This window comes from Giraffa tippelskirchi, chromosome 2 (genome assembly GCF_054371585.1).
Source record: "Giraffa tippelskirchi isolate mGirTip1 chromosome 2, T2T-mGirTip1v1.2.pri, whole genome shotgun sequence".
Taxonomy (NCBI): domain Eukaryota; kingdom Metazoa; phylum Chordata; class Mammalia; order Artiodactyla; family Giraffidae; genus Giraffa; species Giraffa tippelskirchi.
The window spans coordinates 152,007,422-152,022,585 of record NC_137276.1 but is presented as its reverse complement, the minus strand read 5'-3'; the positions used below and the strand labels follow the sequence as shown (position 1 = coordinate 152,022,585).

The following is a 15,164-nucleotide window of genomic DNA, read 5'->3' as shown; positions in this document are numbered from 1 at the left end:
ATACATGAAAAATAGACTCTTGTATATCATCATTTAATAGGTGGCTTTCTATTTCCTTCTCTCTGATCTAGGTTGACCTCTTGGCAGTCCCAATGACACTGACCTGCAGTGTGGAACTGGCTTACATCAGCATGTTATTACTAATTATTGAGATGAGTTAGAGTTTTACATGCTAAAAAAAGATGTCACTCCCCAAACTGATGGTGATTTAGGCTCATCAACTCTGCAGACATGAATCCCAGGACAAATTTATTGTTATTTAAAAAAAATTTCATAGCATACAACTATTTACATTGTTCCCTTACTTTTTATTATTCATTTTATTTTTATATTCCTCCCTTTCACTTTTTATTAAAGAGAAATTGGCAACAAGATTAAAGTAAATCTTTCATTCAAATATTACTCATAATGCCATTATGCTATCAGTACAACTACTGATATTTAAACATTTCGTATACATTTCACATAGGCTCAGAATTTGATTACATACTATTATATACATTTGGGCTTCCCTGGTAGCCCAGCTGGTAAAGAATCTGCCTGCAATGCAGGAGACCCTGGTTCTATTCCTGGGTCAGGAAGATTCCCCTGGAGAAGGGATAGGCTACCCATTCCAATATTCTTGGACTTCCCTAGTGGCTCTGACAGTAAAGAATCTACCTGTAATCCAGGAGATCTGGGTTCGATCCTTGGGTTGGGAAGATCCCCTGGAGGAGGGCATGGCAACCCACTCCAGTGTTCTTGCGTGGGAAATCTCATGGAGAGAGGAACCTGGTGGGCTACAGTCCAGGGGGTCACCAAGAGTCAGATACTACTGAGTGACTAAGCACAGCACATATACATTTATATTTTTCAATTTAAGACTATGTTAGGAATATTTTCTGTGGTGTATTAAGTCAACCCACTTAACTGTTTTCACTGACTTTACATTAATAATAAGAGCAGTAAAGGCCAACATTTACTGAGCCCTATTCTAGGTGTTTATTAAGTGCTTTACCTGCACTGTCTTATTTAATCTCCACAACAGCACTGTGAGGTAGCAAGTGTCATTAATTAGCTGGCCCCCTTTTTACAAATGGGATAACAGATTCAGAGACATTAAGTAGTTTGCCCAAAGGCTGGAGTGTAGTAGAAAGTCTGACTCTGGGTTCTGTGCTTCTTTTGAATCAATACACAGTTCTCGTTGCTTAATAATGTACCTTAGTAGATGTGCTGTATTTTGCTCAACTACTCCTTTGGTTTTGGATACTTATGTTGTTTCAGTTTTTTCCCCAATTTTGATAACTTTGCAATGGACCTCTTCCTGGATATAGATTTCTGCTTCTGCTGCATGATTTCCTCATGGTTAGTTCACAGAAATGGAAAGGGAAAATAATCTTATTCAAAGATTTTATTCAAAAGGAGCTTATTGAAGGAGCTGTTGGGGGAAAACAGGAGAATTTATTCAGCTCTTTTGCCACAGGCTCTGTTCCTGAGCCCCACTCTATGGAGTTGGGGGAGGTAGGGTGGTAGTGAGATTGGAGCATTGCAGAATCTGGTCCCTTTCAGGCTGTGTTTAGGGCCTCTCTTGTTATGGAACACTGGACTTCCTATTACTGTAATGTTTATTAAGGATATTTAAACTTATTTTGTTACCCCCACTTTAAGAAAAAGACTGTTTTTTTTCTTTGTATCTCAGAGCTTAACATAGTGCTCATTAAAAAGTAAGTGTTTAATAAATGCATGTTGAGTAAATAAGTGAAGGATAAAGACCTCTCTTAAATTCGAACCCTCAGTTTCAACTGAACTAACTGTGATAGTTAATTATACCTAGTTAGGATGTGTATTAAGCATCAGGATGGGTTAACTCTCTTTATTTTGATGCTTTTGGGAGCTTTACTGACACTGGAAGCTTCTGTCCTTCATGCAAGTATGTGTGCTCAGTCACTTCAGTCGTATCTGACTGTTTGTGACCGCCATGGACTGTAGCCTCCCAGGCTCCTCTGTCCACAGGGCTTCTCCAGGCAAGAATACTGGTGTGCATTACCCTTTCCTTCTCCACCTGTCCTTCCCAGGGTTAGCAAATCCCTACCAATAGCAATATACAGCCTTGACGTACTCCTTTTCCTATCTGGAACCAGTCTGTTGTTCCATGTCCAGTTCTAACTGTTGCTTCCTGACCTGCATACAGGTTTCTCAAGAGACAGATCATATGGTCTGGTATTCCCATCTCTTTCAGAATTTTCCACAGTTTATTGTGATCCACACAGTCAAAGGCTTTGGCATAGTCAAGAAAGCAGAAATAGATGTTTTTCTGGAACTCTCTTGCTTTTTCGATGATCCAGCAGATATTGGCAATTTGATCTCTGGTTCCTCTGCCTTTTCTAAAGCCAGCTTGAACATCTGGAAGTTCACAGTTCACGTATTGCTGAAGCCTGGCTTGGAGAATTTTGAGCATTACTTTACTAGCATGTGAGATGAGTGCAATTGTGCGGTAGTTTGAGCATTCTCTGGCATTTGTCTTTCTTTGGGATTGGAATGAAAACTGACCTTTTCCAGTCCTGTGGCCACTGCTGAGTTTTCCAAATTTGCTGGCATATTGAGTGCAGCACTTTCACAGCATCACCTCTGAGGATTTGAAATAGCTCAACTGGAATTCCATCACCTCCACTAGCTTTGTTCGTAGTGATGCTTTCTAAGGCCCACTTGACTTCACACTCCAGGATGTCTGGCTCTAGGTGAGTGATCACACCATCGTGATTATCTGGGTCGTGAAGATCTTTTTTGTACAGTTCTTCTGTGTATTCTTGCCACCTCTTCTTAATATCTTCTGCTTCTGTTAGGTCCATACCATTTCTGTCCTTTATCGAGCCTGTCTTTGCATGAAATGTTCCTTTGGTATCTCTAATTTTCTTGAAGAGATCTCTAGTCTTTCCTATTCTGTTGTTTTCCTCTATTTCTTTGCACTGATCGCTGAGGAAGGCTTTCTTATCTCTCCTTGCTATTCTTTGGAACTCTGCATTCAGATGGGAATATCTTTCCTTTTCTCCTTTGCTTTTCGCTTCTCTTCTTTTCCCAGCTATCTGTAAGGCCTCCTCAGACAGCCATTTTGCTTTTTTGCATTTCTTTACCATGGGGATTGTCTTGATTGCTGTCTCCTGTACAATGTCACGAACCTCTGTCCATAGTTCATCAGGCACTCTGTCTATCAGATCTAGTCCCTTAAATCTATTTGTTACTTCTACTGTATACTCATAAGGGATTTGATCTAGGTCATACCTGAATGGACAAGTGGTTTTCCCTACTTCCTTCGATTTAAGTCTGAATTTGGCAATAAGCATTTTTTATTGTATATTGTCACCCTGCTTATTTAACTTATATGCAGAGTACATCATGAGAAACTCTGGGCTGGAAGAAACACAAGCTGGAATCAAGATTGCCGGGAGAAATATCAATAACCTCAGATATGCGGATGACACCACCCTTATGGCAGAAAGTGAAGAAGAACTAAAGAGCCTCTTGATGAAAGTGAAAGAGGAGAGTGAAAAAGTTGGCTTAAAGCTCAACGTTCAGAAAACTAAGATCATGGCATCTGGTCCCATCACTTCATGGGAAATAGATGGGGAAACAGTGGAAACAGTGTCAGACTTTATTTTTTTGGGCTCCAAAATCACTGCTGATGGTGACTTCAGCCATGAAATTAAAAGACGCTTACTCCTTGGAAGGAAGGTTATGGCCAACCTAGATAGCATATTTAAAAGCAGAGACATTACTTTGCCAACAAAGGTCCGTCTAGTCAAGGCTATGGTTTTTCCAGTGGTCATGTATGGATGTGAGAGTTGGACGGTAAAGAAAGCTGAGCGCCGCAGAATTGATGCTTTTGAACTGTGGTGTTGGAGAAGACTCTTGAGAGTCCCTTGGACTGCAAGGAGATCCAACCAGTCCATCCTAAAGGAGATCAGTCCTGGGTGTTCATTGGAAGGACTGATGTTGAAGTTGAAACTCCAATACTTTGGCCACCTCATGCGAAGAGTTGACTCATTGGAAAAGACCCTAATGCTAGGTAGGATTGGGGGCAGGAGGAGAAGGGGATGACAGAGGATGAGATGGTTGGATGGCATCACTGACTCGATGGACATGGGTTTGGGTAGACTCCGGGAGTTGGTGATGGACAGGGAGGCCTGGCGTGCTGCAATTCATGGGGTTGCAAAGAGTCGGACACGACTGAGCAACTGAACTGAACTGAACCAATAGCAAAAAATTTCGTGGAAGTGCAAACCAACCAACTCAAGATTATATACCAACCATTTGCTTTATTAGGTGCTCATAAGACTCAGCTTTGGGGCACTGTTCCCTTGTCCTAATCCCCCCAGGGCTATGTACCTGACAACTAAGGATAGCCCCAGTGCCCCAGAGTTGACTGAAATCATTCAAACTAGCCAATCTTAAACCTGCTTATCTTTATTCCTTCCCGTGAAAACCATAATAAAGGTTCTTGCCCACGTTTTCCCCTCAATTCCTCCACTCCCTCATCAACCCTTCTGCTTCCCCACATGGCCCTGTTTGGCACAATGTACCCCTTTGGGAACTGTGAACAACAATCTTTTCAATGGCAATCACCTCCTCCTGTGCTGGCTTCATTATACTTGAATAACAATGAAACGTACATCATATAACTTCCCTGGTGGCTCAGGGGTAAAGAAATCTGCCTGCAGTGCAGGAGATGTTAGAGATGCAGGAGAAATGGGTTCAATCCCTGGGTGGGGAAGATCCCTGGAGGAGGGCACGGCAACCTACTTCAGTATTCTTGTCAGAAGAATCCCATGGACAGAGGAGCCTAGCAGGCTACAGTCCATGGGATCACAAAGAACTGGACATGACTGAAGTGACATGAGCACGCACGCACATCTTAAAACAGATACTAAAGTTGACAATGACTAAGATGATGGGTGAAACATTGTGACCATGTAAGGGAACAGTTGGGCTGCAAGATGTAACTGACAGTAGTAGTCAGTAGTACCTGTCAAGATACCTGAGACAGTACCTGAGAAGGACATGACTCTTCTATAAGGTAACTACCTTGATATCCTTAGGATGCCAGGCTGGCGTGGACTTGGAAACCCAAGAAGGGGGGATCAAAGTTGTTTGAGGTTTCAAGGCACGGACTTGGTTACAATCATTCCCATTCTATTAGCGGGTTCAGAGTAGAACTGGCCACAAGATGAGGATGTAGAGGTCTGAATTATTGGTTCAGGCACCTCAAATTGCCCAGGAATGAAATTTGCCCTGGAGTGTAAGGTGAACTTGCAGTTGAAAGAGAGGTGAAATATAAAGCCCCGCAGAGCAGGGAGCCGGGCAGTGCTGCTGGAAGCCTTTCCTTTTTTTTATTTCACAAGTTTCCAACCTTTTTTGAAGAACCCCTGGGAGCTGGGGAAGTTAAGGTCTACTTGATGGGTCTGACTCCATTCAGAATCAGAGAACTTCTATTTGAGACACTTAATGGTAACAGCGAAGCTTGGTGGGAAAAGTGTGGCAGTGGCAAGTGCAGACAAAGAGCTAGAAAGAGCAAAACTGCTGAGCACTCAAATTGTCTGAGGGAGTCTCTGTGCCGTTAACTATAGCCAGGAGCTACCCAAACTCCTGCTGATGTCACCACCAGAAATAAAATCTGACTCCTCCGCCCTGTTACCTTCACTAACAAAATGTTGTGTCTGTCTTGTGTGCTGAGGGCAGGACCAAGAGCTGGTGTGAGGGTGCTGGCTGCGTGGGCAGCCAGCAGGGGCAGAGCTGGGAGGCAGGGGCTTGGCAGAATCCAACGGCTGGGTCACCAACAGGCTCAAACAGGATCCGGGTGAGCTATGGGCATAAAGAGGCATTAGATCAGTAAACCATCAGAGGGAAGGTGGGTTTTCTGGTTTACAAACAGATACTGAACCAGGGGAGTGGATAAGGCAGAAATGGAGGCTGAAGGACCAGAGACAGCACCAGGAAATTTCCAAATTTCGGTCACAGCTCTCCTTGGGTTAGGTTTTTTCTTTTTAAGAAAGAAACTGGATTAAGTTGAGTTAATCAGGGATGACTCAGTTTTTTTAATTGAAATTTAATTTAAAAATTTATTAATTTTTACAGGTAGCTGCACCCACAGGATGGTCTTTCTAGGCCTTCAGGAAACCAGACCTCTCAGGGAAGTGCAGTGCCCGCCTGCATCCTCCCTTCCCCAGAGGCCCATGACAGATGGCAGGCTGGGCCTTTAGCAGAGGGCATTCATTTGTGCATCAGGGATCAACTTTGGAGTTTTCCTTCAGGACCCAGCCTCCCAACTCTGGGGAATAGAAAGCAGTGTAAAGATATGGAATAAGCCACTCACAATTCTGCTCTTCAGAGATAGTCACCCGGCTTCTGCATCTGCGGAGTAGACATAATTACTATACTGGATGTTTGCCTGAGATGAGGGAGAATCTATTTAACATTTTGATAAGTTTCATTTGATTCTTTTGATTAAGCACTTTAAAATTGGAATCACACTGTATATATATAATTTTTTTTCTCACATTTTTCCTTAACAAATATCATGACTATTCTCTCTCTCTTTTTTTAAGCCCCACCGTGTGGCTTGCAGTATCTTAGCTCCCTGACCAGGATGAACCCAGGCCCCTGCAGTAGAAGCACAGACTCTTAACCACTGCACTGCCAGGGAAGTCTTTACAACTGTTCTCATGGTCACAAATATACTGTGTGTGTGTGTGTTCCAATACAATTACCAACAAAACAGACGATGCATCAGATTTAGTTCGGGGGCAGCTGGCTGACTCTGGGTGTAGAGAGTCCAAAGCCTGGCCTGCCCTGGTGCAGAGCAAGGGGTAGCCATTAATAATGTCACAATTGACCATGAAAATGAAGATGTTCTGCTCCGGGATTCAGAGGTTAATTGGTCAATTGGTCACATTTCTACTTAGAGGAAACTCACCATCTATGACGGATAGGGTGCTGGGGGATAAGCTGGCACGAGATGAGATCTAAACAGACTGCCTTTTGTTTAAATTTGTTTAAACCCCAGTTAGTCTGGAGTTCCCTGGGTCCATAGTTAATATCTAACACAGTGGCATGAATTCTGTTAGAGAGGAAAACTAAGACCTTATCTGGAAGTGAAATTCCAGGAAGCCCCAGAAAAGATGGGTGATTTTTGTTCTCTGTGTCCCTGCCTTTCACCATAATTTTGGAAGTATATCTGGGCCCTGCCTCTGGGGGCAGATGGGTGCAGGCCAGAGCCAAGGACTTAACAGAAATACTTTTTTAAACTGTCACTTTTGATGATTGCTTTATATTCTATCACATGATCAAAAAATTATTTATTTATCCCTTTTCATTATGCTGAGTATTTAAGTTGCTTCTGGTTTGCTTTTAAAGTACTATAAAGCAGTGGTCCCCAACCTTTTTGTCACCAGGGACCAGTTTCATGGAAGACAGTTTTTCCACCGACCAGGTCAGGGGTACTGTTTTGGGGTGATTCAAGCTCATTACATTTATTGTGCACTGTATTTCTAGGATTATTATTACATCAGCTCCACCTCAGATCATGAGGCATTAGATCCCAGAGGTTGAGGACCCCTGCTATAAAGAACATATTGGTACATAAATCATTCTCTTAAATTTGAGCTATTTTATGAGTATTAGATGGGAAGAAAGCTATTTTAACATTTTGATGTGTTTCCTTCTAGACTTTTTATTCAGCATTTAAAAATGATTAGAATCACTCTGTATATATAGTTTTATTTCGCCTTTTTTCTTAGTAATATATTGTGACTATTCTCATGGTTATGTTTTGTTTATAGATATGATTAGGTCAGCATCTGAAAGCCTAAGGCTCTTGAAAAAAAGTGAAAGTGTTGGTCACTCAGTCATGTCCAACTGTTTGCAACCCTATAGGCTGAAGCCTGCCAGGCTCTTCTGTCCATGGGATTCTCCAGGCAAGAATACTGGAGTGGGTTTCCATTCCCTTCTCCAGGGGATCTTTCCAACCTAGGGATCAAACCCTTGTCTCTTATGTCTTCTGCATTGGCAGGTAGGTTCTTTACTACTAGTGCCACCTCGGAAGCCCTTAATGAATGGTAGTCCTTCTCTATTCTATTTTTCTGTCACGCAGCGACTGAACTGGGCCTGGAGTTGCCATCTCAGATGAGGCACTGCAATCATCATTCTCATAACTGGGGTATGATTCTTTTGTAGGGGAAGGAAGCCACAATCTCTCTAGGCCTTTTGGTGTTTTGTTTCTTATTACAATATGCTGGATCTTTGATCTTCACTGTGGCACGCAGTATCTTTTTTGTTGCAGCATGTAGGCTCTTTAGTTTTGGCATGCAAGATCTTTAGTTGTGTCACGTGGGATCTAGTTCCCTGACCAGGGATCGAACCTGGGCCCCCTGCATTGGGAGCATGGAGTCTTAGCCACTGGACCACCAGGGAAGTCCAGTGATTCTTAAATTATTCGATGCCTTAGAATCACAAATACTGATGGGCCCAATACTTAGGATTTCTGATTCTGTAGGTCTGGGAACTTGCATTTCTAACAGGTTCTCAGTTGATCCTGCCACTGCTGGTCTAGAAACACATTTTGAGAACTTCAGGCCTACAACTTTTACTACTCTTCCTGTCCTTCTGACTGACTCCTCTCATCCTTCAGGTCTCAGTTTGATTTTATTACCTCTAAAAAGTCTTTCCTAAACCTGAAGTCTAAGTTAAGCATCCACTCTTTACACTTTCAAAGCCCCCTGGACTTGCTTGTGCATAGGACTGATCACAGTGTCTTATGACTTGTCTATATCCCCCATTAGACTACAGCTTATTTGGAAAAGTGACCATGTCTGTCCTGTTCATGGTTGTATCTTCAAGACCTTGCTTAGTGCTTGATACATGTTGCTCAATAAATGTTTGTAGACTGAATGAGTGAGCCACTTCCTGGGTAGTTGGAACCAGAGCCTAGGGACTCATGAGAGTGGAGCAAGTAAAGGAGTAAGTTCTAATGGCCAGTGGCCAGGCAAGTCTAGGAATTCAGAGCTAAGGAAATAAGCAGAACAAGGTAGGAGCTATAGGTCCAGGAATTGGACCTCAGGAGCTTGGTCCACCCTCTGGGTTTGGAGAGCAGAGCAGAACCTACTATCATAGAAAATAAATATGGACTTAAGCTTCAATTTCTGATTAAAATGCTTGATCCATGGATGAACCTGGAGGGCATTATATTGCATGAAATAGGTCAGACAGAGAAAGACCTAAACCCCTTCGGGGGTCTTTGCTGAATGACCAAGGTACTTAGTGAGGTTTCCAAACTCTGCCTGATCAGATTCAAATGTGTCCCAGATCTAAGTGAGCACTGAGAATTTTCCAGCTTGCAACCTCAACCACTGATAATTTCCCAGGATTGTTTGTGAAGATTAAGTCAAATAATTCATATGAAGAATATTGCAGGGGATTGTTATCAGGAAAAGGGTTTTTAGGATGCTGGCAATGTGTTTTTTTTAATCTGGGTGGTGGTTACATGTGTGTTCACTTTGTTACTATTCATTAAATTGAACATATTCTGTATATATGTTATTCATCTCAATAAACATTAAAAAAAGAATATAACATAGTGCAGACATATAGTAGATGCTTAATAAATGGTAGTCAACCTGATTAAATGAGGTAAGATATGTAAAAGGCCTGGCACAAAATACAGTGCACAATGGGTTCAGGATCATTTCCTGTAAGTAACTTTTTATGTAAGTATGTGTGTGCTCAGTCACTTCATTGATATCCGACTCTTTGTGATGCCATGGAGAGTAGCCCACTAGCCTACCCTGTCCATGGAATTTTCCCGGCAAGAATACTGGGATGTGTTGCTATGCTCTCCTCCAAGGGATCTTCCTCACCCAGGGATCAAACCCGTGCCTCCTGCATCTCCTGCATTGCAGGCAGATTCTTTACCTGCTGAGCCATCAGGGAAGCTCTTTGTGAAAGTATAACCTACGAAACAAAAACAAAACAACAACCCAAATACACAAAGTATAAGCACACAGTTCAGTGAATTTTTCCCAATGTGAACACACTGAAGTAACCAATAACCATGTCAAGAAATATAACTGAATGGTTCTTAATATAAAAGGCTATGAAATGGGATTTTTCTGATGTCTCAGAATTTTGGCCAAATGCTCAAAGCCAATGATGAATACCTCTCCCCCTTCTAAAGAACGTTGTAAGACATACTTTCAGGATCTCCTAAAATATTACAAGAAAAAGAAAGATAACAGACTTGTGGACACAACGAGGGAAGGAGATAGTGGGCCAAATTGAGAGAGTAAAATTGAAACATATATATTACCATACATAAAATAGATAGCTAGTGAGAAGTTGCCGTATAATACCAGCAGTTCAACCCAGTGCTCTATAACAACCTACTGGGGTGGGATGGGCAGAGGTGAGAGGGAGGTACAAGAAGGAGGGAATATATGTATACATGTGGCTGATTCATGGTGTTGGATGGCAGAAACCAACACAACATTGTAAAACAATTATCCTCCAATTAAAAAAAAAAAAAGAGGACAGAGCTGGTCCTGAGACTAGCAGCCTCTGCCACCCACCTCCAGCCTCATAGGGGACTAAGATTTTAAAGGGGGCTCATTTCAGAGTCTGCCTTGGCGGGAATGATGTGGTTAAGTAATGGACTGACAAGGAATTAAAGCCCCTGTGCTTCCGTAGAACCAGAGCATAGGGTTAAGAGAGTTTGAGGGAAGCCTGACATACAGACTCTGAAATTTGAGGTGGAAGGTAGGAATGAAGTTAGGCACTGGTGTTTGCTTTTGATCTGGAGAATTCTGAAAGTAGAAAGTGGGCTGGAGAAGACTACGATGGTATTGTTCAAGAGAGGGCAATAGTTTAGTGGAGGATGAATGGTGATTTCCCTGGCCAAATGGATGCTGCAGTGGGTAGTGGGCTTTCAGTTGCCTGGATGGGGTCCTGTCCCAGAGGGCTATCTGCCAGGACTCCAGGAGTATGAGGAAGTGGTGGTTATCTCTGGAGGTCAGGAGATGCAAGGGTGGATTGTATTAAATTAGCCAGAGGATATAGGACATCACCCACATAAGGCAACCAGGCACAGCAAAGATACCATGGTGGCCTCTGACAAACCCACAAATGCTTCCCCTCTGAAGACCTAGTGTGTGACCCTCAGCCAAGTCAGTCAAGAGAAACCACAAACTGCACCAACGTGAGTTAAAAGACCATTCCCTTCCCCCTAACCCGATCCTGGAAAAGCCAGAAGATGAGGTGAAACAAGAGAGTGAAATCGTAGACCGCACATGCCTTCTTACCTAGTGTTGATCCCCTAGCCACAGGTTAAGCCTGAGGGGTGGAGAGCAGTACAGAATTGGATGTGAGCTTTTTTTTTTCTTTACCGTGGACTGGATTTTTTTTAAGGTCCCCAGCTGAGGTTATTCCTATAACTACAAGAGCCTGAAAAACTTTAAGATCTTCCTAAGATCCTCTCCAGGGACTAAAAAAAGAGATCCGGTGAGGCATGCTAAGGGACAGTGTTAGGAGACAAAGCCATTTCCTGTTTGTACCTTTTGAGTTCAGTCCTGTGTGTGTGTGTGTGTGTGTGTGCGCATCAGCTGGGCCATGACAGAGTGTGGAGAATTTCTCCTCCACTATTAAAGTACACTTTTCTAGGTATTAGAATTCACTAAGTCCTGTCTCTCTCCTGTGGACAGTCCTAGGTAAATGCAGGTAGCTTCTGTCTCTCCTCTTTCATTATCAATCTGTAGGTGAAGGTTTTCCAGATGATTCTCAGATCATTTAAACATGTACAGTCACTCCACCATCAGTTACATTTTAAATTCATGCCTTCCGTGTATCAAAGGCATTCTGGGCCCCTTCACAGAAATTGGGGTCAGACAGACCTGATTTGTCCGTCTGCTATTATTAATTGCAGAGCCCTTCTCTGAGCCTTAATTTCCCCATCTGTAAATATGTACCTAAGATACAGACTATTAAACAGTTAAATGCAAATACAAAATAGGATAAAACACCCAGCACAGCACCTGACACATAGCAAGTACTCAACAGATGGTTAAAATGATTAATATGGTTTTGTATAGTATCCTATCGAACTAAAGTATATTAGTTTGATTAAATATTTTCTGTAGCCCTAGTTTTTTTTAAATGTTTAAATTTTCTAAGGTTTGTTGTCTAAACTATTCAAAACAGTGCTAACATAAAAGCTTTTGCCCTAAATGCAAATTTCCTTGGCGCTATATTCCTAGAAGTGAAATGATTAGGTCAAATGTGTAAACAGTTGTATACTGGTTGTATACTGGTTGTGTACTGAGAAAAATTGGACCAATTTGAAATGCAAATGTAACATCTGGGTGTATTTATTTCCAAAATCTGTGAAATAGTGATACTTTAAAAATATTTACATTTGTGATGAGTGCTGAGACCTGCTCTTTTATGTGAGACTCAAAATTTCAGACTTTTTGTAAGTGTTTTCAATATTCTTTTCCTTGTATACTTTTTCCCAGTCTGTATTATTTGTGGTTGGCTCTTTTTCCGTTTCATTACCCTGAAATATATATTTTATATATAAAAATTTATATCTTATACATAAAATTTTCAACATATTTGGTTATTTAATACATCAGCAGCTTACAATAGTGAACAGTAGGTGTTAAAAACTTAATATTAATCAATTTGCCAATATTAAATGTTTCATAAGTGTTACTTATTTCGTATATAGTAGGTGCTTCAGGTCTGGTATCTTGAATCTATTTCTGGGTACTCAACTCGATTTAATTTTGTCATTTTTTCCTGATTTTAGCTCCATAACAAACAGATTTCATAACTATGATTACATCCATTTAAATGATCATTTATATTCTTGGTAGTTTAATCTTATTAGTTTTTGAAATATCTTATTGTATTTTAGTTGTTATCTCCTGTAACCTGTATCTAAACCTTGGGTCAATGTTCCTCCCATTTTAGTTTCTCTGTATTTCTGATTTTTTTCTATTGTGAACATGTGGGGACAGTATACATTTAAAAATAAGAAAAATATGATACATAGGATCTTTAGTGGTAATAAAATGAAGTACAAGAGGGTAGCATGATTGTAACTTCATGACTAAGTGTTTATCAAAATAGGCAGAGAAGTGTGGGCCATCTTCTCACTGGTTTCTGGACATGGGCTCCCCAAGCTCTCCTGTTTGTTGAGGACTGGAACATTGTACTCTTCTGGATTACAGCTCTGAAAGAACTGCATCAAAACTCACATGACCAGAAATAGTCTTGACATAGTACAGGTAGTGTGTTTGTATTTGCTAAATACAGAATAATATTATCTTGATTTTTTTTCTTTTTTTATCCTGACTGATAATATTTCCCATATTATTAGTGGTAGTTTAAACAAAAAGGGGTGATTCCTGTGTGATTTCTGTAAGCTGATTTTGCTCCCAGACGTGTTTGAATAATAGGGACTGGATTTACCCTCCACCCTTAAACAGCTAGAACGCTGGACAAAATATCCATTAAGAAAAACTATTTTTGGAATTTGGATGGCAACTAGAACAGATCTGTGGCCCCTGAGAGAAGGAAAAAAAAGTGAGGTGAGTTTTACAATTGACTCAGTGTACTGCATGAATGGACTTAGTGTAGGACGAAGGAACTCTGAGGTAAAAGATGTAAACTGGAGTTGAGAAGTTAATGTAGCTAGAATTCATGAGGCAGAGTACAGGAGAGGAGGGAAAGGCACAAAGAAAGAGTTCTGGATATTCACAGAGACACTCCCTTAAGTCCTTGGCTGAGTGATCTGCACATATGTGAGAGGAAGCTACTGAGGCTGCAGAAAGGATCTCCACAAAGTAGGAAACTGAATGATTCCTGGAGTTCACACAGAGCTGGGAATAGTCTGTGCTCCAGCAGGCAAAGTAGAAAGAGCTCATAATTTCTAAGGCATCAACTAGGGATATCAGAGGAGTATTTCCTTAGTGGTGAGGCTAAATTGGCCCTAGACTAAATTAAAGGCTGCTCTGGCCTCAAGGAATGCTTTGAAAAGAACAAACTGATTCTAGGTAGCTTAACTGTACACTAGAACAAAATCTAACACTAATTGAGGAAATTCAACAAAACCCAGCCCCCAAGTATGAGATTTACATTATCAGGCATCTAATAGAATAAATTACCAGGTATGTAAATGTTGCGGTCCTTTGATGGACCGGAACCTGGCGGTCCGGAGTCGATGATAAGAAAGTAAAAGAGAGAAAGAAGCTGATATTCCCTGGTTTACACAGAAAACCAATAAAGCCCTTAACACAGGGTTTGTACTGCTCACGAAGGCTCAGGGTGTCCTCTCAAGGAGGTCTTGAAAGCCCAGGCAAGAAAGTGAGCTCGGTGGGCTTCCATGCTCCAGAGAATTAGCCTGAGGGAGAGCGAGCCAGAGAGAAAGAAAGACACGGGGACCCAAGCTCTGATGGAACAAGGGTCCTTTATTTGCAGAAATGCAGGTTTTTATATCTTCATACAAGGCAGCTTTAGGCAGTAAAAAACAATTGAGCAAAAACAAAGCCAAGCAAATAACAAATTCAAAAAGGGCCAGAAAACATTTCATATCTTGAGTAAGTGGGGCATAACTGAATAGATTATATTTAAGTAAGGTCATAGAAGGGAGTCATTGAAGGGAGTCACTAAAAGGCATCCAAGTAGGTGTCCTTTCTCATGATCTTATTCCTGAGAGCTGCTTGCAGTTCTGCTCGTCCTTGGACTGATAAGGAATAGAGAATCTTTGAGAACCGGCACACAGAATAACATATTGGATCCCTTAAAGCTGAATGTCCCTCAACAAGTAAAGAAGTGGGAAAATATGATCCATAAGCAGGAGTAAAGTTAACCAATATAAGCAGACTCAGAAATGACAGAGATGATAGAATGAGAAAACAAAAACGTTAAAGCAGCTTTTATAAATATACTCCATATGTTCAAGAGGATGAAGGCACACCTGAGACAGAAATAGAAGATGCAAAATGGATCCAAATAGAACTTCTAAGGATGAAAATATAGTAAATGAGATTTGTTGTTGTTGTTCAGTCACTCAGTCGTATTTGACTCTTTGTGACCCTATGGATGGCAGCACTCTAGGCCTCCCTGTCCTTCACTATCTCTTA

General features: G+C 41.3%; 1 protein-coding gene and 1 non-coding gene across 9 annotated transcripts in view; one reads left to right on the top strand and one right to left on the bottom strand.

Annotated features, from left to right (window-relative positions):
* KLHL6 (kelch like family member 6) overlaps positions 1–15,164 on the top strand; it is a 113,532-nt gene that overhangs the window by 8,707 nt on the left and 89,661 nt on the right. For 2 of the 8 annotated variants that reach the window (XM_081571184.1, XM_081571188.1), the window contains exons 3-4: positions 3,365–4,042; positions 6,579–6,677. The exons of 3 other annotated variants lie outside the window; for them this stretch is intronic. The gene's annotated coding sequence lies outside the window, so the exon portion shown is untranslated. Of the gene's footprint in view, positions 1–3,364; positions 5,051–6,108; positions 6,678–15,164 lie in introns of those variants that run through there. 3 more of the 8 variants (XM_081571182.1, XM_081571185.1, XR_014077184.1) reach the window with 2 other exon arrangements.
* Positions 8,370–8,442, bottom strand: TRNAW-CCA (transfer RNA tryptophan (anticodon CCA)). The gene has a single exon. It is a non-coding gene; the product is annotated as a tRNA-Trp (tRNA).